The 24,838-nt window shown below is 31.8% G+C and overlaps 1 long non-coding RNA gene across 11 annotated transcripts in view; it reads right to left on the bottom strand.

Annotated features, from left to right (window-relative positions):
• The window catches only part of LOC126922429 (uncharacterized), a 78,719-nt gene that overhangs the window by 36,658 nt on the left and 17,223 nt on the right, over positions 1-24,838 (bottom strand). For 5 of the 11 annotated variants that reach the window (XR_007712736.1, XR_007712738.1, XR_007712740.1 and 2 more), the window contains one exon: positions 6,857-6,998. The exons of the other annotated variants lie outside the window; for them this stretch is intronic. This is a non-coding gene — a long non-coding RNA (uncharacterized LOC126922429). The remainder of the gene's footprint in view (positions 1-6,856; positions 6,999-24,838) is intronic. 11 annotated transcript variants of the gene reach the window in all.

The raw sequence follows: 24,838 nt of genomic DNA, 5'->3' as shown, positions 1-24,838 counted from the left end.
TTGCGCCTATCGAGGTCATTTGTAATTGGATCGTTAAGAGTGCACCGCTGATGGATCGCTTTCTGTTTATTCAGCAACAAATTCATTCGTACCTCGAAGAGGGAAGTGAGGAGGAGGAATCTCACATTTCATCAACGAAAGAGTTTCAAGATCTGTATTTTAAATTGATGTACGAGACTCAGACATATATAAGTGATTATTCGTTTCAAAGGCACTCTCGCAATTAACAGCGCGAATCAGGCAGTTAGAAACGAGTGCGTCTCATGCAGTGTCCGCAGCCGGCTACTATAAAATTACCGTCCATTCCACTGTCTTTTACGCATCATTTGCGATTACTTCCGCAATAACTTTGAATCGCTGATCAATCAAAACGAATCCTTGAGCAACATTGAGCAATTTCACTATTTATATTTAAAGTCTACAGTAAAGAGAGGATGATCTGGACGCTTAAAGCATTGGCAATGTCCGACGACAACTATAATGCCGCATGGAAACTTTAGTAGATTTGGAGGCGTTTCTCGAACGAACATACTAACAATAAGTGCGACCCTCAGAAACTACAATCGGGTCTTGTATCGTTTGTTAGCGCTGAGAGGCTCAAACGTCCATTGTGCACAGCTGACGATAAATTAGAGAATTTATACAGAGCACTGCGTTAAGACGTGTATAATCGTATAATCAAGTTCTTATAACACGCGAGCAACGGTCATTTTTATGGAGAGACGATCCTTTGCAGTCGGTCGATGTTTACGAGTCCACAGACGCATTCTTAAATTCTTTCCATTGGTTCATTGTATGCAGAGAAATTTAGAAATTATCCTATATAAATTGGAGAAATTCATTCTAACAACGGTGGAAATTTCGTGGATGCTATTCGCATCGCTACTTCAGAGGATTTTTGCCTGGGCACTATAGCGGTGGTCAAGGAGGATTGCCTTCTTCCTTCACGTTGGAGATTCGACCGTATCACCGAGATGCTTCAAGGCAAGGATGGCGTTACCAAAATCATCTCAATAAGGACAGCCACTGAGGTTGTCAAACGGCTGATGGCCAACATCTGCATCTTACCAATGAACAACGAACATCCAACACCGCGGGCAGGATTCAGAGACTTGTCAGACCGACGGTCTCAAAACAAGCTGAATAATATCCAATCCTATGTATTCAAACACATACACGGCGATGCACATAAAGTGATTTATTATATAACCATTGTAATTAATTACATTGCCAATTCATAGAATTGAACATAATCTTTAATCATTGTATATCGGTAGCCACTGTATTCGCGTAATTCAATAAAATCTATAGTCATGGTAAAATTGCATTGTTTAGCTGCGGTATGTTGTGGTGCAAAGGTCATGGTCCGACTGCGAACGAAAAGCTCACGAGCGAAAAACACGGATAGAACAGAATTTTTGTCTCACTCGGAAGGTTGTAACATTCGGTTGTAACACACATTTTTAAATAAATAATAAATGAATAAATTATAATGAGTTAATAAATTTGTATACATTACACGTATATCTGCTTTTTACTTTCTATGCTACACGTTGTTTTGATAAGAATAAATTGCAGATTCCTACTTGATGCGCGCCCATCAAAATTTGTCCTTTCCACAGGGTACATTAACCCCGAAACTGCCCATACGACCATCGTCGTGAAGAGGTTGTAGAGCTGCTCTGCTGATTAGAACTAATAATCTAGATAACTGTATTTTTAAGTACATTTAAATCTATTTTTTCAGTCAAAGTTAATAACGTAGAGGAGTCTGGCTTGTATGAAAACACGGATATATTACGGTTGTTACGAACTGACTATTTTATTTATTTTAAATTTTTTGTCATGTAATTACAGCAACATTCGATATTTGCATGTATGTAATTGCATAATCGTAATCCGAAGAACAGAGGTTTCTCTGACGCACCACGGAAGTTGACAATTTGCTGCGATCCAGTCGGAGATTATTGTATCTAGATATTATACCAATCAATACAATCGATACAAGTAGCAACTCGAGATGATTCAACGCATATGTGACGCGTGTCTTACTGGTAGCGTAAAACGATTTTATGCGCAAATTAACTTACACAAACATTATATTCTAATAATTTATCTATATTTACATCTTTGAAAATATGATTTTGTAATTTTAATTTCTTTATCTTTTTGTATGATATAATTTATAAAACATTTACCAAGATGCTTCCTTGGATTGGCCAAAATTCTTCCTTGGTGACATTACACCAAATTGAATGTGATAACAGTGTCCGCAGCCTATCATTTTTACAGCATAATTGTTTTTTCAATTGTTATTTGATTTATCAGCTCAGTGGTAAAAAATATCTTCAAAAAATCATTTCTTTTTTTTCCTTGCGCGGGGAAATGGTCACCCCGTCTCACTTCTGGGAAGCGGGGGGCAGTGTCGGACTCTTACCGACTGAAACCCCGCGGTCGGTTAACAGGAATATCCCGGGACCTCTTTCGAATTGCTGCCGGAGCATTCCTGCATCTTTTCCCAATCTAAGGGAATCATTCCTCAGGTCTAATTTCGGGTAGCAATCCTCGCCCGAACCCAGGCCGCTCAGGTTTTCGTACACGCGCAGCAACGCTAAGGCCTGGAGCTCGAACGGAGGAGACGCCGCCAAGACAGACACCGATACATAGGATATTTATGTTTCCCAATATATTTTACAATATAATTATATATCTAAAGATTATTAAATAATAATATTTTATATAAACAATAATATTTATATAAATAATTGTATAATATATTTATTTGGTTTAAATTTTAAAATATATATATAAATTTTTATATAATATAAATATTTATATTAAAATTATAATTTGTTTATATTTATAATTAATAATTATATATTAATATATACTTGTATATATAAAAGATAATCTATTTTTTTTTCAAAAAATAATGAATTTTTTACAAAGATACCATCCTATAAAAATATTTTTTTTTCGAAATTTTTTTTAAATATATTATTTATAAAAATAACATTTAAAATAATTAAATATTAATTAAATATAATAATAATAATAATAATAATAATAATAATAATAATAATAATTAAAATTAACATTTATATAATAGGCTAAGTTTAAGCTAATAGGCTCATGCCCTATCGATAAATTTTTAAAATTTTTATATAAAACCATATTTCCTATAAATAAATCAAAATTCCGGTGCGTAAAATGTGCAGGTAATCACCCCACTGACCAATGCACCAAATCCCCTGAAACCCCCGCGAAGTGCATCCACTGTCAAGGAGAGCATAATGCGAACTACAAAGGATGCTCAGCCTATAAAACACTACATAATATTAAGTATCCAAAACTGAGACCCAAGGAGATAACCATACAAGAACCTAGACCCCAAAAACTCACCGCACCATCAATGTCCTATGCCCAGGCAACACAAAGAAACGTAAACAACTCGAAAACACACAGTGTACACACAGAAAATAGAATTCCCACCACACAAAACACAGACAACTTCACCAGACTCGAAAAAGCAATTATCGAGAAGCAAACTGAGCAAATTAACAACTTGCTGTCACTACTCACACTCTTCATGGACAAATTTATACGCACAGAAGAAAAATAAAACCAATGCGTATAGCTCTGTGGAACGCCAACGGCCTAGCTCAGCACTTATAAATAAGCTCAGCATTAATAAATAAATTAATAAATAAATCCCAGCAGTTACTAATGTTGAAGAATGAACTAAAGAAGAAACAGGTGTAGGAGCTATCATTGCAGCAGGTAATCAAATTATAAATACTAATTGTGCACTTTTTCTAAATACTATAACTAAAAATATAAATAAAATTAATAAATTTATATTATATAAAATTAAATTTCATCTACCAAAAATTATTATAAAAGAAATAATTATTAATAATCTTGAATCTCCTAAACGATTTAAAATCACAGTTATTATTCCTGAATTAAAAGCTAAATTCTTTTGATAATAAATAATTAAACAATAAGAAATTAATCCTAATCCATCCCATCCTAACAATAAAGTTAATATATTAGGACTTAAAATTAAAAAAATTATTGATAATAAAAATAATATCATTAAATAATAAAAACGTTTAATTAAATGTTTATTATTTAAATCTATATATCTTACTCTATATAATAAAATTATTGAACAAATCAATATAACTAAAAATATAAATATTTACAATTTAAACCTAATTACTAAAATTAAATTCATTTTTATTGAATTTAAATTATAAATTATTCATTCATAAATAAATAATTTATTTATAAATAAAATATAAAATCCAAAAAATATAAAAATTAAACTTATTATAATTAATATAATTCCAAAAACAACTATTTTTAAAATAATTTAAAATATTTTATATTTATATATCATTGAAATCACAATTCAATATTTTTAATTAAACTATTTAAATAAAAAAATAAATTAAAAATAAATAAATTTAAAGGTAATAAATGTAAAATTAAAGTTGAATAATTTAATAAACTTCTATTTATTAAATTAATATTAAAATTATAAATTTTTCCAAACTGAATAAATCTATATAAATAAATTGAATATATAAATCTAAATAAACAATAAAAAAAATAAAAATATAAATAAATATTTATATCATATAATTAATCTTATTAATAAAAAAATTTCACTTGCCATATTTAAAGAAATTGGAGCTCCTGAATTATATACACACATTATAAATCATATTATTGATATTGAAGGTATTAAATTAATTAATCCTTTATTTACAAAAATAATTCGTCTATTAGTTTGTTTATTAATTTCATTAACTAAATAAAATAAACCTGAAGAAACTAATCCATGAGAAATTATTATTAATAATCCTCCTAATAAACCAATTTTTAAACCCCTTAATATTCCTATAGATATAATTCCTATATGAATCACTGAAGATAAAGCAATAATTAATTTTATATCAAATTGAAATAAACATATTATTCTTAAAATTAATATTCCAAATAAATTAATTATTATTAAATAATAAGATAAATTAATAAATTTATTCTTAAAAATTAAAATTAATCGTAATATTCCATATCTTCCTAATTTTAATATTACTGAAGCCAAAATTATTGATCTAAAAAAAGAAGCTTCTACATGTGCCTTAATTAATCATCCATGAAATATATATATATTGGAATTTTAATTAAAAAAGATATTAATAAATAAATAAAATTAAAATAATCAAATTTAAATTTCTTAATCTCTAATAAAAAAAAAAAAATTATTCTACCTCTTCTTTCTAATATTTTAAAAATTAAATATAATATTGGTAAAGAAAATACTAAAGTATAAAATATTAAATAAAATGCGGCTAAAATTCGATCCTCTCTATATCCTCATTCTATTACCATATAAAAAATTAATAATAATCTAGATTCATATATAAAGTAAAATACTAATAAATCTATAACTATAAAATTTAATAATATTAAAAAAAATAAAATTAAATTTAATATTAAACAACTTTTTCTTATTTCATTTAAATTTAAAAAAATTATTCCAAATACTCAAATTATTATTAAAATTAAATAATTAGAATAATTATTATTTCTTAAACCTCCAACAATATTAATTCACTTAATTCATCTAATATTTTTTAAAAAATATAATCTTATTAAAAATATTAAATTTCTCAAAATATAAAAATTAATATAATTTATCAAAAATATTACAACTAATAAAATTAAAACTTCATTCATTATATTAAATTCACAAAATTAATTTTTTGATGACCATATTCATAATTTATTCTTACTAACAATGATAAACCTAATACCCTCTCACATACTGAATAAATTAAATAAATTAAATAAAGAAATCCACCATAATTTATTGATATTAAATAAAATAAAATTATTGCAATCAAATATTCAATACCAATTAAAAAACTTAAAAAATAAATTCTATAATTTAACACAACAATTAATATTAAAAATACTATATTAAAAATTAAATAATCTAAAATAAATTCAATACTATCATATATATATATATATATATATATATATATATATATATATATATATATATATATAAAATATTAAATTTCAAAAAAATTTTTTTTTTTAAATATCAATAATCACCAAAATTATTATTTTAATTAAACTATTTTTTGTTAATATAATATAAATGTTTTATAGTTTAATAAAAACATTAATTTTGTAAATTAAAAATTTAATTATAATATTAATATAACAAAATTTAAATAAAAAAAAAAAATAAAAATGAAAACTTTATTAATTCTTAATTTTATTTTATACATAAATTTAAATATTAGTTTAATACTAATTATTTATTATTTTTATATAAATATCTTCCATTCTCCTTTAAAACAATTAATTTGTTCAATTTTATATATTATTTACATAACATTTAATACTTTAATTTTAAAACAAAATTTTTCAATAAATATATATATTTTAATAATCATTTTCATTAGAGGAATTTTAATTATATTTTCTTATTTTATTAGATTAATCAATAAAATAAAAAAGAAAAAAAAATATTATTTCTAAAATTTTAATTTTAAATTCATTTATTTTATTAACTATAATTTTTCAAATTTATCAAATCAAAATTATTCTTAAACATTTAAATTTTAATTTTTACAAAAACAATAAATTTAAAATTATTAAAAATTTATATTATAAACCAAATTATTTAATTTTATTAATAATTATTATTTTCTTAATTTTAATATTATTTATTATAACAAAAATCTGTTATACTAAAAATAAAAATTTACGAACAAAAAAATGAAAAAAATAATTTCTATAATTTATAAAACTCGTATATTAAATTTACCATTATCATTTATTAATTTACCTACACCAATCAACATTAATTATATATGAAATTTTGGTTCAATTCTAGGAATATTTTTAATAATTCAAATTATTTCAGGATTATTTTTATCTATACATTATTGTCCTAATATTAACATTGCCTTCTATAGAATTTCTAATATTATCAAAGATATAAACTCCGGATGATTAATTCGTTTAATTCATATAAATGGAGCCTCATTTTATTTTTTAATTATATATTTACATATTGCACGAAATTTATTCTATTATTCATTCAAATTAATTCAAGTATGATCAATTGGTGTATCAATCTTATTTTTATCTATAGCAACAGCTTTTTTAGGGTATGTACTTCCATGAGATCAAATATCATTTTGAGGAGCAATAGTAATTACAAATCTTATTTCAGCAATTCCCTATATTGGACAATTTACTGTTGAATGAATTTGAGGGGGATTTTCAATTAATAATGACACACTAAATCGATTTTATTCCTTTCACTTTATTTTACCTTTCATCATGTTATTAATAGTATTTATACATTTAATAATTCTACATATTACAGGATCATCAAATCCAATTCATTCAAAAATAAATATTTACAAAATTAATTTTCACCCATATTTTACTATTAAAGATTTAATTACTATTATTTTTACATTTAATTTATTTATATTAATTAATTTACAAATACCTTTTATATTAGGAGAACCTGATAATTTTAAAATAGCAAATCCTATAATTAACCCTGTTCATATTTGTTGTTATTTTATGTTTTAGAGGTAGGATCGCGTTAGTTTGTATTATGTTATATAGATAATAAATCCACACTTCTCGGAGCAGAAAAACCTTTATTGCACACACTTAGAAGGGTCACAAACGAATGAAAGAAAAAGGCAAGAGAGGTCCTAAAACTATCGATCAGGTCTATCGACCGTGTCTAGGAATAACTTCTATTTACTCCTTTTGTAACTAGCCGTCAGCATATAGATTTGCATATTCAATTTTACGTACAATTCCTAATAAATTAGGAGGTGTAATTATATTATTTATATCAATCTTTATTTTATATTTTTAATTCCTTTAATTAATACAAATAATTTGAAAAATAATAAGTTTTACTTTATTAACAAATTTATATACTAATGATTTATCAATATTTTTATTATATTAACTTGATTAGGAGGACAAATAATTGAATATCCATATACTAATTTAAACATAATTTTTACTTTAATATACTTTATATACATAATTATATCATTATATATAAATGTAGTATCGTGGACAAAAGGCCTAAGATATCTGCCGAATCGTAAACAATGTCGCGAGAGCCGCGGCATCGTCGGGTACATCAATGTGTCGTCGATCCTTTTTAAGTGGATAGTTTCGTGGAAAGGGCCCGCGTGACCCTGGCCACGGGCGTTTCGGGACACGTGTCTCGAACGGCGGGAAAAGACAAAGAGACGTTAAAGTCAGTATTAGTTGAGAAGCCGGAGAGAACGGATGCGAAAGGTGTGCAGAGTGTGAATTGAGAAGCGAGAGCGAGCGAGTGTAGAAGCCGAAGAGTGTGAATCGGGAAGTCGAAAGCCGCGTCTGAAAATAAGACGTACGACAGCATTGTAATTATTTCGTTGCTTCGAATATTATTAATTAAATCAAAACATCATTACTTGTCCTTTCCTCTAAGACCCATTAAGATACTACATAAATAATATCTGAGATTTAATTTTAAAAAAATAAGTTAATGAACTTGAACAAGTATATGACTTGAAATCATACCATAGAAATAAAATTTTCTATTAACTTAATTTAATAATTAATCATATTAACTTTTTAAATATACCAATAAACTAAAAATTTATTAATAACTTAATCCTTAATACAAATGAATTTTATTTAGTTAAATTAATTAATTAATATATATATGTATGTATGTATGTATGTATGTATGTATGTATGTATGTAAATGTTTAATAAATATAAATAAAAATAAAATAAATGTTAAATAAATATATTATAAATATAATGTTAAATTTATTAAACTTCATAAAAATTAAGAATATTAAATAATAATAATGATAATAATTTAATTAAAAGTAAATTAAAAGTTAACTATTAAACAAATATTAAATTATTAAATATAAATCAAAAATAATAAATATAAAAATTAATAATTAAAAAATATAAATTTTTAAAAATATTAATTTAACTAAATAAAACAAAATAAAACTTAAATTATGAAAAATTATAAAATTAAAAATTCTGAATTACGAAAAATAACTAAATAAATCTTTTAAATATACATTTATCATAATCTTAAAATATTCAGTTAAATAAAATTCAAATTTAATCTTAAAAATACTTAAAAATTTAGTCAATTTTTTATTAAAATTAATTAAATTAAACGAAAACTTATATAAAAAAATTAAATTAAATAAAAAATAAAATAAAAACTTATCTATAAAAATATTAAAATTGATCAAATTAAACAAAAATCTAGTTAAAAAAATATTTAAATTTAATAAAAAATAAAATAAAAATCTATAAACATAAATATTTAAATTTATTAAATTGAACAAAAAATTTATTAAAAAAAATGTTTAAATTAAATAAAAAGTAAAATAAAAATTTATAAATGAAAACATTAAAATTAATTAAATTAAATAAAAATTCAATCAAAAAATTATTTAAATTAAATAAAAAAATAAAATAAAATAAAGTCTATAAATAAATAAATGAAAAATTATTAAATAAATACTTAATAAAAAAATATTTAATAAATCCATTTAAATTAATCTATCCAATAATTATTAAAACTACAGCAGTTATAATTTCTGCATTTTCGTTTGTTAATAAAATTACACATGTATCCATTCTTACTATTACTACATAAATATAAATAATTGTCATTCCAGCAGTAAACCATATTCCCTTGGCCAAAATCTATAAATATTTTCTCAAACTTAAACCATTTAAACAAATTAAAAAATAAAATATAATCCAATAAATATTTTATTAATAATCAACATATTTTTATTTAAAATTATAAAATATTAAAATTTAATATTATTAATTCTTTTATTAAATAAATAAATAAAGAATGAAACAAAATTAATATTAACAATTCAAGTCAACATATTTTTATTAAAATATCATAACGAATTCGCGGTAAAACTCCACGAATTATAACCAACAAAATTATATGAAATATAAAAATTAATATAAAACCAAACGATCAATTATAAAATCCAAAAAATATTACAGTTAAAATTATTCTTATAAATATAATATTTATATATTCTGATAAAAAAATTAACACAAATAATCTTCTAAAATACTCAAGATTAAATCCAGAAACTAATTCAGATTCCCTCTCAATTAAATCAAATGGCACACGATTCAAATCAATTAATACACTAACAATAAAAATTAAATATAAAGGATATATAAAAAATATAAAATTAACATTTTTTTGAAAATTAATAAATTCAAAAAATGAATAATCCTCAATTATAAATATTAAAATAAAAAATATTATAAATAATAAAATTTCAAATGAAATTATTTGAGAAACTACACGTAACGATCCTAAAATAGAATAATTACATATTGAAACTCAACCAATCATAATAATTGAATAAACTGTTAACCTTAAAATTAACATTAAATAAATAATTCTAAAATCAATAAAATAAAATTTATAAATTCAAGGATAAACTAATCATATAATTATTGATAAAAAAAATATAATTATTGGACTAAACAAATATATTATATTAATTCTTAAATAAAAAATCTCCTTAGTTAATAATTTTAAAGCATCTCTAAATGGTTGCAATAAACCTTTAAATATTACTTTATTAGGACCCTTTCGTAATTGAATATAACCTAAAATTTTACGTTCAAATAAAGTTAAAAATGCAACTCCAATTAAAATTGTAATTATTAATAAAATATAATTTAAAAAATTATTTATAATTATTATATATTATAACTAATTATAATTTATTTAAATTCTAAATTTAATGCACTAAATATGCTAATATAATTAAATTATATATTTATTAAATAAAATTTATAATTAAATTATAAATTATAGTCCTTTCGTACAAATAATTTATTATTTCATTTTATAGATAGAAATCAATCTGAGTCACGTCGATTTGAACTCAGATCATGTAAGATTTTAAAAGTCGAACAGACTTAATTATTAAATTTGTCCATTTAAAATTTATCTTAATTCAACATCGAGGTCGCAATCATCTTTATAAATATGATCTTTAAAAAGATATTACGCTGTTATCCCTAAGGTAATTTATTCTTGTAATTTTTATTAAAAGATCACCAAAAATTATTCTTTAATCAAAGTTAATATTTAAAATAAAGTTTGATAAATTTACCTGTCCTCCCAACAAAATATTAATACTTAATAATTAAATTATAATCAAAATATTAATATAAAATTCTATAGGGTCTTATCGTCCCATAAACAAATTTCAGCATTTTAATTAAAAATTTAAATTAATTATATATATATATATATATGTCGGAGATGAAAGAATACTGGAACCTTCCCTTCGGAACTTTGGGAAGACCCCTAGTATTGTAATTTAGATTTCACCATAGCCGAATTAAGAAACTGTTGTCATTCGATTCGACTGTACTTATTTGAGATTTATGATAGTGAGCTCGGGCTCGAGGCGACAACCAGTCGCCGAACGTAGTCGCGGTCAAGGGATGAACGTTTTGTCTAACAAAGGCATGAAGTAACCCTATAGCTCTCCTTAAAAGAAATACTTAGGACGGGGCACGACGGTAAGCATTTCAACGATTTCTGTCCCGTGGCTCGCCACACGCAGACTCTATTCTTTGAGTAAGATGATTACCAGATGTCGACGCGTCTCCACAGTACATGTTCAGCTAGCCCGAGGACCTGCTATAAATCTTAAGGTCTGTTTAACTAAAGTCCTTCAAACCGACAAACAGTCCTCGTCCCAGCTACGAGAAAATAGGAGAAATCTATTTTTCTCACCAACGACGCTTCCTCTTCTCGAACTTTCTCCTAAGGGCGGCTAGCACCCTTCCCTAACCACCAACATGGAAATTGACCAATTAACAGTAACGCCAATTTCCCTCACTTTCCGAATGAAGGCTTTTCTCCACGAATCCGATGATTTCGTGCCCTTGGGCACACCCATCATAGTTTTCCTCGACAGCGTTACCGTGATGGAGAACCACTCTCCGGTACGATCTCAAAGACGATTCAAGTAACTCTCAGATACGTAGTGATTGCCTCGTGCATTAACATTGAGTACAACTTAGACGCTGAGGAAAAGTAGAGTCTGTCATCCCCTTGACCGCGGATTCGTTAGTGAGCCTAGGATCATTGTCATTAGCTTCTCGAGTACCTAATTATCCTATTACTTGTCCAATTCCATCATAGTCATATTTGCACTAGTAAATATCTCCTCTATTGCATAATGATCACGTCTAGCGCCAATAGGGATTCGTTTCACGCCCTCAACCCTAACTCAAATCTTAACGCCGCCCCGACATCAGAAGTGGGATCAGTGCCGATTATAACAGTGCTAGAACTTACGATCATCGTGCTCAAGTCGCAAGTCGTGCGCAATTCAGTCGCTAGTGCAAATCGAGTGTGAGACCTAACAATTATCGCTACCACGTTTTAACCCTTAAAATCGCGTGCTCCGACTCCGCTGCATGGGGCGCAGCTGCCAACCTGATTATGGAAGGAAACTATAATTTCAATAACGAGTGGCGAGTCGACTTCTACGTACTGGAAGCACCAACGGATAGATCAAGTCATCTGGGTGAGTCGTTTCCATTTTACTCCGATTCGGGAGCCGAGCGTTCACTAATTAAAGTGTCCGCGGCCTCGAGATTTTCTGGCAAAGGAATGACTGACATATTAGTAATGCGAGGAGTAGGGAATACCTGTATTAAACATACGCCTCCCATTTGTTCATTGTGTGTATTAATGATTTTTACATCGAAGATAGTTTCTCATGTCCTTGCTGATAGTTATTTGAAATATGATGTCGCGATTAGTTGCGGAACTCTAAGTCTGGTTTTTGACGTAACATTACACAAAATAGCCTCGCTATGTGTAAAACAAAAATGATTGGTGTCTGTAATGAAACCACTGCAAACGAGATCGTCGTTAATGAAGTTGACGCTGATGTACATGGTAATAATAAAAGTCGATCAATTTCTCTTCTCGACAAATTCAAAGATTCATTCGTTACGGGTTTCCTACGTATTCGCGTAAATGCAGGCCGGTTAGAAATACGATTAACTGATCCTAACACCACCGTAGGAGGAAGTCCTCATAGACTTAGCGAGGAGGAGCGAAGAGCGGTACGTGAGAAAACAAGCGTTCTAATTAAAGCAAAAATTATAAGGCCTAGTAATTCGCCATTAGCGAGCCGTAACTCGTGAAGAAAAAAAACGGCTCAGATAGATTACGAGTGGATTCCCGAGATCTAAATCAAAGTATCGTCGCGGATCGGTACCCTTTACTCCTTATTGCGGATCAAGTCGCGAGATCGCAAGAGGCGAGATATTTTATTAGCCGGGACATGGCCAGCGGGTTTCACCAAATTTCTATTTATCCTAATCCAACGAAGTTTACAGCGTTCGTTACCCCGACAGACAATATGAGTAGATAACGATGCCGTTTGGACTGAAAAATTGCACCGTCCGTCTTTCGGAGGGTCATTCGCAAGGCCTTAGGTGACCTCGCTCATTCGTATGTTGTTATTTATTTCAATGACGTCCTAATTATTGCCAACTCGATAGATCGAGCTTCGGAAAGATTGAACACCGTATTAGATACCCTCGTAAAAGCCGGATTCTCTTTTAATTTTGCGAAACGTTCTTTTCTAAAGACATCGGTGCTCCATTTGCGATATGTAATTCATAACGGAGAAGTTCGTCCTAACCCGGGTAAAATACACACCTTAAGTTCTTCACCTGTGCCAACGACCGTTACACAACTCAGGCAGTTCATAGGGTTAGCTCCGTACTTCCGAAAATTCATCCCTAAATTCTCACAGACGATGAAATCCCTGTATGCGCTCATCTCAGATAACAGAAATATAACTTGGACAGATAGACACGAGAAAATAAGACAACAGGTAGTTTCCGCCCTGACCGACGCGCCGGTGCTAACGATATTCAACCCCAATTACCCGATAGAACTACATACTGACGCTAGCTCGGAGAGTTACGGGGTGATTTTGACGCATCAAGCCGAAGGTAAGAACAAGGTAATAGGGTATTACAGTAAAAGAACCAGCCCCGCGGAATCCAGATATCACTCCTATGAACACAATACATTAGCTATCGTAAACGCCATAAAACATTTCTGTCACTATCTATAGGGACGGGAATTTCTTGTCGTCACGGATCGCAACTCGTTGAAAGCATCGAGTAATAAAGTACATTTAAATGACAGGGACCATAGGTGATGGGCTTACTTGCAGACTTTTATTTTTGACATTATGTATCGGGAAAGTAAACGGACGGCTCACAAATTTCTTGTCGCGAAACCCCACAGGCGTTGACCCTATTAAATTCGACAAAATCAAAGAGAAAATAGTTGACTGGCCGAAATTTCGGAAGATTGGCTATTAGCGGGACAACGTTGTGATTCTCAAACCTTGGAAATCGTCAAGGGATTGCAAAACGATGGACTCGCGGAAGACATCGCGAATACATACGAATTACGGTTCGGTACTCTGCACCGTAGGATACAAAGAAAAGGCAGGATTCTCTGTGTACCTACAGTCCCAAGATGTTTTAGATAGTCTGTTATTAACCATGTGTACCAGTCAGTTATGCACTTAGGTTGGGAGAAAACGCTGGAGAAACTATACGAGTATTACTGGTTCGAAGGGATGGCGAAGTACGTTCGCCGATTCATTGAGAACTGTCATGCTTGTCATGTTTCGAAAGCTAGTTTAGGTAAGATACAAGCCGAACTGCATTCTATACCTAAGACCAGCATACCCTGGCATACGGTCCACATGGACATAACAGGCAAGTTGAGTGGTAAAAGCAATTCAAAGGAGTACGTCATTGTTTTGATCGACGTCTTCACTAAATTCGTATACCTGCATCATACTCGTAAGATAGATTCCCTTAACACCATTAAAGCGCTTAAATCCGCTATATTTTTATTCGGGAGTCCCTGCCGGATAATAGCAGATCGGGGGAAGATGTTTTAAGGGTAAAAGAATTTCGAGAATTCTGCGAAAGCAAACGAATTAAAGTTCACTTGATAGCGATCGGTGCTAGTAGGGCCAATGGACAGGTAGAGCGTGTTATGGGTACATTGGAAAATATGTTCACGGTAGTAGAGACGACCGGGCGGCCGTGGCAAGACGCGATTGGGGAAATACAGTTGGCTTTGAATTGCACCACCAACCGCGTGACAAACTCGAGCTCATTAGAACTACTAATAGGTAGAACGGCAAGACTTCACGATCTGTTGTTACCCGATAACATCAAAAGTATCGATATCTCCAATATAAGACGACAGGCAATAAAGTGGATGGAAACTAGTGCTAGGTATGATGAGGATGGATTTGACAAAGCTAAAGCTTAAGCGGTTAGGTTTAATCTCGGTGATTTCGTATTACGCAAGAATGAAGAAAGGAATCAAACCAAACTAGATCCAAAATTTAGAGGTCCATTTGTAATAGCAGAAGTCTTGGAAGGGGACAGGTATATCTTAAGGACATTAGACGGTAAGCGACCGTACAAGTACAGTCACGACAGGTTAAGGAAAATGCCAGATGGTTGCACCCCTGCCGAGTTGGATGTCTGTAGTGAAGGCAATAACAGTGACCATGACGATATGAGCACTTCGACCTCGGAAGATCAGTAGCACTATGCCAGTAACACCCGGCAGAGCGAGTTCGCACGTGTTTCGGGGAAATAATGTGATAAAGCTCAGAGAGAACGTGTGATGTAGTTCAAACGCTTTTGTGGTAATAGTGTGATGAGGCTCAGTGAGAACATGCGATGTGACTCGTATGCATCTCGGGGCGACAGTGTGATGAGGCTCAGTGAGAACATGCGATGTGACTCGTATGCATCTCGGGGCGACAGTGTGATGAGGCTCAGTGAGAACATGCGATGTGACTCGCATGCATCTCGGGGCGACAGTGTGATGAGGCTCAGTGAGAACATGCGATGTGACTCGTATGCATCTCGGGGCGACAGTGTGATGAGGCTCAGTGAGAACATGCGATGTGACTCGCATGCATCTCGGGGCGACAGTATGATAAGGCTCAGTGAGAACATGCGATGTGATTCGCATGCATCTCGGGGCGACAGTATGATAAGGCTCAGTGAGAACATGCGGTGTGGTTCGCATGCATCTCGGGGCGACAGTATGATAAGGGCTCAGTGAGAACATGCGGTGTGGTTCGTATGCATCTCGGGGCAACAATATGGTAAAGCTCGGTGAAACCGTGGAACAAAGCTCTATGTGCTCACACGATCTAGAAGACCGAGATCCTTTGGAGTGCGAAATCGAAAATGGTCCATCATGCCGATACGATCCGACTAATAACCTGCAGAATGCAACTATCACTTTGAGTACTAACTATAACGCTACTAATTTTCATTATCTTTTATTTCTTTGCTGCCAAACCCCCGAACAGGATTTGTTGCTACACTGGACCCTTGCCTTATTCGAACATCTAGTTAAATTGTGAATAATGTCAATTGTATCGAGTCTAATGTTAGGAAACTCAATATTTTAGTTACACACGAGGACGTGTGATAGTCAGAATGGCCGTGTCGGAGATGAAAGAATACTGGAACCTTCCCTTCGGAACTTTGGGAAGACCCCTAGTATTGTAATTTAGATTTCACCATAGCCGAATTAAGAAACTGTTGTCATTCGATTCGACTGTACTTATTTGAGATTTATGATAGTGAGCTCGGGCTCGAGGCGACAACCAGTCGCCGAACGTAGTCGCGGTCAAGGGATGAACGTTTTGTCTAACAAAGGCATGAAGTAACCCTATAGCTCTCCTTAAAAGAAATACTTAGGACGGGGCACGACGGTAAGCATTTCAACGATTTCTGTCCCGTGGCTCGCCACACGCAGACTCTATTCTTTGAGTAAGATGATTACCAGATGTCGACGCGTCTCCACAGTACATGTTCAGCTAGCCCGAGGACCTGCTATAAATCTTAAGGTCTGTTTAACTAAAGTCCTTCAAACCGACAAACAGTCCTCGTCCCAGCTACGAGAAAATAGGAGAAATCTATTTTTCTCACCAACGACGCTTCCTCTTCTCGAACTTTCTCCTAAGGGCGGCTAGCACCCTTCCCTAACCACCAACATGGAAATTGACCAATTAACAGTAACGCCAATTTCCCTCACTTTCCGAATGAAGGCTTTTCTCCACGAATCCGATGATTTCGTGCCCTTGGGCACACCCATCATAGTTTTCCTCGACAGCGTTACCGTGATGGAGAACCACTCTCCGGTACGATCTCAAAGACGATTCAAGTAACTCTCAGATACGTAGTGATTGCCTCGTGCATTAACATTGAGTACAACTTAGACGCTGAGGAAAAGTAGAGTCTGTCATCCCCTTGACCGCGGATTCGTTAGTGAGCCTAGGATCATTGTCATTAGCTTCTCGAGTACCTAATTATCCTATTACTTGTCCAATTCCATCATAGTCATATTTGCACTAGTAAATATCTCCTCTATTGCATAATGATCACGTCTAGCGCCAATAGGGATTCGTTTCACGCCCTCAACCCTAACTCAAATCTTAACGCCGCCCCGACATATATATATATATATATATATGAGACAGTATATATCTCATTAACTCCTTCATTCCAGTTCCTAATTAAAAAACGATTGATTATGCTACCTTTGTACAGTCAGTTATACTGCAGCCATTAAATTTTTAAAATCATTGGGCAGAATTGACTTAAAATTATTACTCAATAAGCCATGTTTTTGTTAAACAGGTGGATATATTAAATTTGCCGAATTCCTTATATATATATATATATTATATATTTATAGAAATAAACTTTAAACTTAAAACATTATTTATTAATTACTAATTCATTCATTATTATATTTAATTTTAATAAATTAAAAATTATTATTTTTTTTTTAAATATACATTTACTTATTAATATATTTTAATTTTAAAATCTATAATATTTATAAATTATTAAATTATTAAATACTCATTAATAAAAATTATTTTTAAATTAATATTATTAAACCTTATTCCTCCAATACCGCTCCGGGAATAACGGAATACCTGCATTCTTCCTTCCAAATGTCTCTCCCTAATAAATCTTTCACTTCTCTAGAGGTTACTGAATTAATCCATCGTTTGAACCCCAGGAAAGCACCGGGACATGATCAAATAAGTAATAAAGCAATTAAGGAACTACCCGTAAAAGGGATTCCACTCATTTCTTCAATCTTCAATACAATTCTTCGCCTTGAATACTATCCCAAAACCTGGAAAACGTCACTAATTACGCTCATCCCTAAACTCGGAAAACCAATACACGAAACTAGCTCCTATCGTTCAATTAGCCTTCTACCCACTTTGTCAAAACTATTCGAAAAGTTGCTAACGAATCGACTCCTTCCACTCCTAGAGGATCTGAAAACTCTGCCAGATCATCAATTCGGCTTTCGGAAGCAGCATTCCACAATAGAGCAAATCCACCGAATAACACACAGTATCAGCCAAACCGTCGAAAAGAAAAAATACTGCTCAGCGGTATTTCTTGATATTCAACAGGCATTCGACAAAGTATGGCACGAAGGGCTTCTTTACAAACTTAAAAAAGTCCTACCACACACTTATTACTCCATGCTAAAGTCCTACCTAACCAATAGGCAATTCATGGTTAAATACGCAGACGCCATTACCACAACTTTCCCAATAGAAGCGGGCATACCCCAAGACAGTGTCCTCGGACCCCTTCTATTCTCCATCTACACTGCCGACTTACCAATATCAACAGGAATAATCATAGCAACATTTGCCGACGACACAGCGCTATTAGCGTCCCACGCCAACCCGACAATATCCTTATCCACCCTTCAGCAAGGTCTCGACTCAATGGAAAAGTGGTTCCACAAATGGGGCTTCAAAATTAATGAAAAAAAATCCACACATGTAACCTTCACGCTGCGAAAACAAACCTGCCCACAGGTCTCCATTAACAATATAACAGTTGCCAACAAAGACACAGTCAGATAGATACCTGGGCATGACTCTGGACAGGAGATTAACCTGGAAACAACATATCCTAGACAAATCTAAACAACTCAGGGACAAACTCAAACAATTTTATTGGCTCATTGGCCGTCGCTCCAACCTAAGCACACAGAACAAAATTACGCTCTATAAGACCGTGATAAAACCAGTCTGGATCTACGGAATCCAACTATGGGGAACAGCAAGTAATTCCAACATTGAAATACTCCAACGGTTCCAATCGAAAACGCTAAGATCCCTATTAAATGCACCCTGGTATGTTACCAACGAAACAATCCACCGTGACCTCAAGATACCTACAGTCAAAGATGAAATACACAAGTCCAGAAGCAGATATAACACAAGAGTCAACAACCACTATGCGGAACATTTTTGTAGATAATTTTATGATCTCCAATTTTTGTCTGGGCTATATTTTCGATAAAACTTACCGTTTTCAAGAAAAATTAAAAAAATCAGAAAATTTTAACTTTAACCTTGAATAACTTTTTTAGCACACATGGGATCAATGGGGACTTTTCACCCTTCATTTCTACTGGTGTACCCAAGTTCTCTACCAAAATTTAGCTCTGTTGGAATTTCTGTTCTTTGAAATTTCTATTTTGACCAGACTATTACTTGCAATCTGATACAAGATCTGCAGTCCGGATACAAAACAACAATATAATTTTATTTATCCTCTGTCTCATGTGCCGTTACAAGAATAAGAAACTTTCTTAATGCTAAATCCCAATTTTATGAATATGCGATTAATTTCTTCAATATTTGAACGGTAGTTGTTCAAGACAATTGGAAAGTTAAGGGTTTATGACTCTGCTGAATGGGGTCTAAGAAGGGTGTAAACCTGAAAATTCCCGAATGCTCAAGAGTGTCGTAAACCACTCGGTGAATTAAGGAAATCTTTATCCTCCCCACCCTTATTTTAAGCGATCGGCAGTCGGCCAATAGGGGAAATCAGTCGTCCATAACTATTATTTTCCATCTTACGAAAACTAATGGTTATGGAGTGGGACTGAAGAACTACTTTCTGGGGGTGGGTTTATAAACTACTTTCCTTCGTCAACCGGCTCACAATTCCAGTTTGTTCGGACGCGATCAGGTCGATACTCAGTGTGACGAGTCAGTCTGGTTCATAGTGCTAGTGTGCTAAGAAGAAGCAAAGTCAGTCAGAGATCACGTGCAAGAAGTTCGAGAGTCAGATCCGAAGGAAGCACATGCCGGATCCAGAGATCAGTTGACAGAGGGATATTAATCGGTAATCAGCGTACTGGAAACTCAAGACGAGGCACATCGCAGTAGCTAGGTGTGGAGCCTGCAGTCGTTGACAAACAAACATCTTCACGAACTTGCATTGCAGTGAATCGTCGAGTTTTGTATATTGCTTGTTTTGCGTTGAACGATGACTACACTAAAAAGGAGGTTCGGTTTCGATTTACTGAAACTTGAACGCCTTCATATTAGATCAGACCTCGCGAGATTCGATAATTTTTGGAAAACGCAAGGAAAGATTGCGCCTATCGAGGTCATTTGTAATTGGATCGTTAAGAGTGCACCGCTGATGGATCGCTTTCTGTTTATTCAGCAACAAATTCATTCGTACCTCGAAGAGGGAAGTGAGGAGGAGGAATCTCACATTTCATCAACGAAAGAGTTTCAAGATCTGTATTTTAAATTGATGTACGAGACTCAGACATATATAAGTGATTATTCGTTTCAAAGGCACTCTCGCAATTAACAGCGCGAATCAGGCAGTTAGAAACGAGTGCGTCTCATGCAGTGTCCGCAGCCGGCTACTATAAAATTACCGTCCATTCCACTGTCTTTTACGCATCATTTGCGATTACTTCCGCAATAACTTTGAATCGCTGATCAATCAAAACGAATCCTTGAGCAACATTGAGCAATTTCACTATTTATATTTAAAGTCTACAGTAAAGAGAGGATGATCTGGACGCTTAAAGCATTGGCAATGTCCGACGACAACTATAATGCCGCATGGAAACTTTAGTAGATTTGGAGGCGTTTCTCGAACGAACATACTAACAATAAGTGCGACCCTCAGAAACTACAATCGGGTCTTGTATCGTTTGTTAGCGCTGAGAGGCTCAAACGTCCATTGTGCACAGCTGACGATAAATTAGAGAATTTATACAGAGCACTGCGTTAAGACGTGTATAATCGTATAATCAAGTTCTTATAACACGCGAGCAACGGTCATTTTTATGGAGAGACGATCCTTTGCAGTCGGTCGATGTTTACGAGTCCACAGACGCATTCTTAAATTCTTTCCATTGGTTCATTGTATGCAGAGAAATTTAGAAATTATCCTATATAAATTGGAGAAATTCATTCTAACAACGGTGGAAATTTCGTGGATGCTATTCGCATCGCTACTTCAGAGGATTTTTGCCTGGGCACTATAGCGGTGGTCAAGGAGGATTGCCTTCTTCCTTCACGTTGGAGATTCGACCGTATCACCGAGATGCTTCAAGGCAAGGATGGCGTTACCAAAATCATCTCAATAAGGACAGCCACTGAGGTTGTCAAACGGCTGATGGCCAACATCTGCATCTTACCAATGAACAACGAACATCCAACACCGCGGGCAGGATTCAGAGACTTGTCAGACCGACGGTCTCAAAACAAGCTGAATAATATCCAATCCTATGTATTCAAACACATACACGGCGATGCACATAAAGTGATTTATTATATAACCATTGTAATTAATTACATTGCCAATTCATAGAATTGAACATAATCTTTAATCATTGTATATCGGTAGCCACTGTATTCGCGTAATTCAATAAAATCTATAGTCATGGTAAAATTGCATTGTTTAGCTGCGGTATGTTGTGGTGCAAAGGTCATGGTCCGACTGCGAACGAAAAGCTCACGAGCGAAAAACACGGATAGAACAGAATTTTTGTCTCACTCGGAAGGTTGTAACATTCGGTTGTAACACACATTTTTAAATAAATAATAAATGAATAAATTATAATGAGTTAATAAATTTGTATACATTACACGTATATCTGCTTTTTACTTTCTATGCTACACGTTGTTTTGATAAGAATAAATTGCAGATTCCTACTTGATGCGCGCCCATCAAAATTTGTCCTTTCCACAGGGTACATTAACCCCGAAACTGCCCATACGACCATCGTCGTGAAGAGGTTGTAGAGCTGCTCTGCTGATTAGAACTAATAATCTAGATAACTGTATTTTTAAGTACATTTAAATCTATTTTTTCAGTCAAAGTTAATAACGTAGAGGAGTCTGGCTTGTATGAAAACACGGATATATTACGGTTGTTACGAACTGACTATTTTATTTATTTTAAATTTTTTGTCATGTAATTACAGCAACATTCGATATTTGCATGTATGTAATTGCATAATCGTAATCCGAAGAACAGAGGTTTCTCTGACGCACCACGGAAGTTGACAATTTGCTGCGATCCAGTCGGAGATTATTGTATCTAGATATTATACCAATCAATACAATCGATACAAGTAGCAACTCGAGATGATTCAACGCATATGTGACGCGTGTCTTACTGGTAGCGTAAAACGATTTTATGCGCAAATTAACTTACACAAACATTATATTCTAATAATTTATCTATATTTACATCTTTGAAAATATGATTTTGTAATTTTAATTTCTTTATCTTTTTGTATGATATAATTTATAAAACATTTACCAAGATGCTTCCTTGGATTGGCCAAAATTCTTCCTTGGTGACATTACACCAAATTGAATGTGATAACAGTGTCCGCAGCCTATCATTTTTACAGCATAATTGTTTTTTCAATTGTTATTTGATTTATCAGCTCAGTGGTAAAAAATATCTTCAAAAAATCATTTCTTTTTTTTCCTTGCGCGGGGAAATGGTCACCCCGTCTCACTTCTGGGAAGCGGGGGGCAGTGTCGGACTCTTACCGACTGAAACCCCGCGGTCGGTTAACAGGAATATCCCGGGACCTCTTTCGAATTGCTGCCGGAGCATTCCTGCATCTTTTCCCAATCTAAGGGAATCATTCCTCAGGTCTAATTTCGGGTAGCAATCCTCGCCCGAACCCAGGCCGCTCAGGTTTTCGTACACGCGCAGCAACGCCAAGGCCTGGAGCTCGAACGGAGGAGACGCCGCCAAGACAGACACCGATACATAGGATATTTATGTTTCCCAATATATTTTACAATATAATTATATATCTAAAGATTATTAAATAATAATATTTTATATAAACAATAATATTTATATAAATAATTGTATAATATATTTATTTGGTTTAAATTTTAAAATATATATATAAATTTTTATATAATATAAATATTTATATTAAAATTATAATTTGTTTATATTTATAATTAATAATTATATATTAATATATACTTGTATATATAAAAGATAATCTATTTTTTTTTCAAAAAATAATGAATTTTTTACAAAGATACCATCCTATAAAAATATTTTTTTTTCGAAATTTTTTTTAAATGTATTATTTATAAAAATAACATTTAAAATAATTAAATATTAATTAAATATAATAATAATAATAATAATAATAATAATAATAATAATAATAATTAAAATTAACATTTATATAATAGGCTAAGTTTAAGCTAATAGGCTCATGCCCTATCGATAAATTTTTAAAATTTTTATATAAAACCATATTTCCTATAAATAAATCAAAATTCCGGTGCGTAAAATGTGCAGGTAATCACCCCACTGACCAATGCACCAAATCCCCTGAAACCCCCGCGAAGTGCATCCACTGTCAAGGAGAGCATAATGCGAACTACAAAGGATGCTCAGCCTATAAAACACTACATAATATTAAGTATCCAAAACTGAGACCCAAGGAGATAACCATACAAGAACCTAGACCCCAAAAACTCACCGCACCATCAATGTCCTATGCCCAGGCAACACAAAGAAACGTAAACAACTCGAAAACACACAGTGTACACACAGAAAATAGAATTCCCACCACACAAAACACAGACAACTTCACCAGACTCGAAAAAGCAATTATCGAGAAGCAAACTGAGCAAATTAACAACTTGCTGTCACTACTCACACTCTTCATGGACAAATTTATACGCACAGAAGAAAAATAAAACCAATGCGTATAGCTCTGTGGAACGCCAACGGTCTAGCTCAGCACTTATAAATAAGCTCAGCATTAATAAATAAATTAATAAATAAATCCCAGCAGTTACTAATGTTGAAGAATGAACTAAAGAAGAAACAGGTGTAGGAGCTATCATTGCAGCAGGTAATCAAATTATAAATACTAATTGTGCACTTTTTCTAAATACTATAACTAAAAATATAAATAAAATTAATAAATTTATATTATATAAAATTAAATTTCATCTACCAAAAATTATTATAAAAGAAATAATTATTAATAATCTTGAATCTCCTAAACGATTTAAAATCACAGTTATTATTCCTGAATTAAAAGCTAAATTCTTTTGATAATAAATAATTAAACAATAAGAAATTAATCCTAATCCATCCCATCCTAACAATAAAGTTAATATATTAGGACTTAAAATTAAAAAAATTATTGATAATAAAAATAATATCATTAAATAATAAAAACGTTTAATTAAATATTTATTATTTAAATCTATATATCTTACTCTAT

The sequence above is a fragment of the Bombus affinis genome, chromosome 12 (genome assembly GCF_024516045.1).
Source record: "Bombus affinis isolate iyBomAffi1 chromosome 12, iyBomAffi1.2, whole genome shotgun sequence".
In the NCBI taxonomy this organism is placed as follows: domain Eukaryota; kingdom Metazoa; phylum Arthropoda; class Insecta; order Hymenoptera; family Apidae; genus Bombus; species Bombus affinis.
This window is presented reverse-complemented; position numbering and strand designations above follow the sequence as displayed.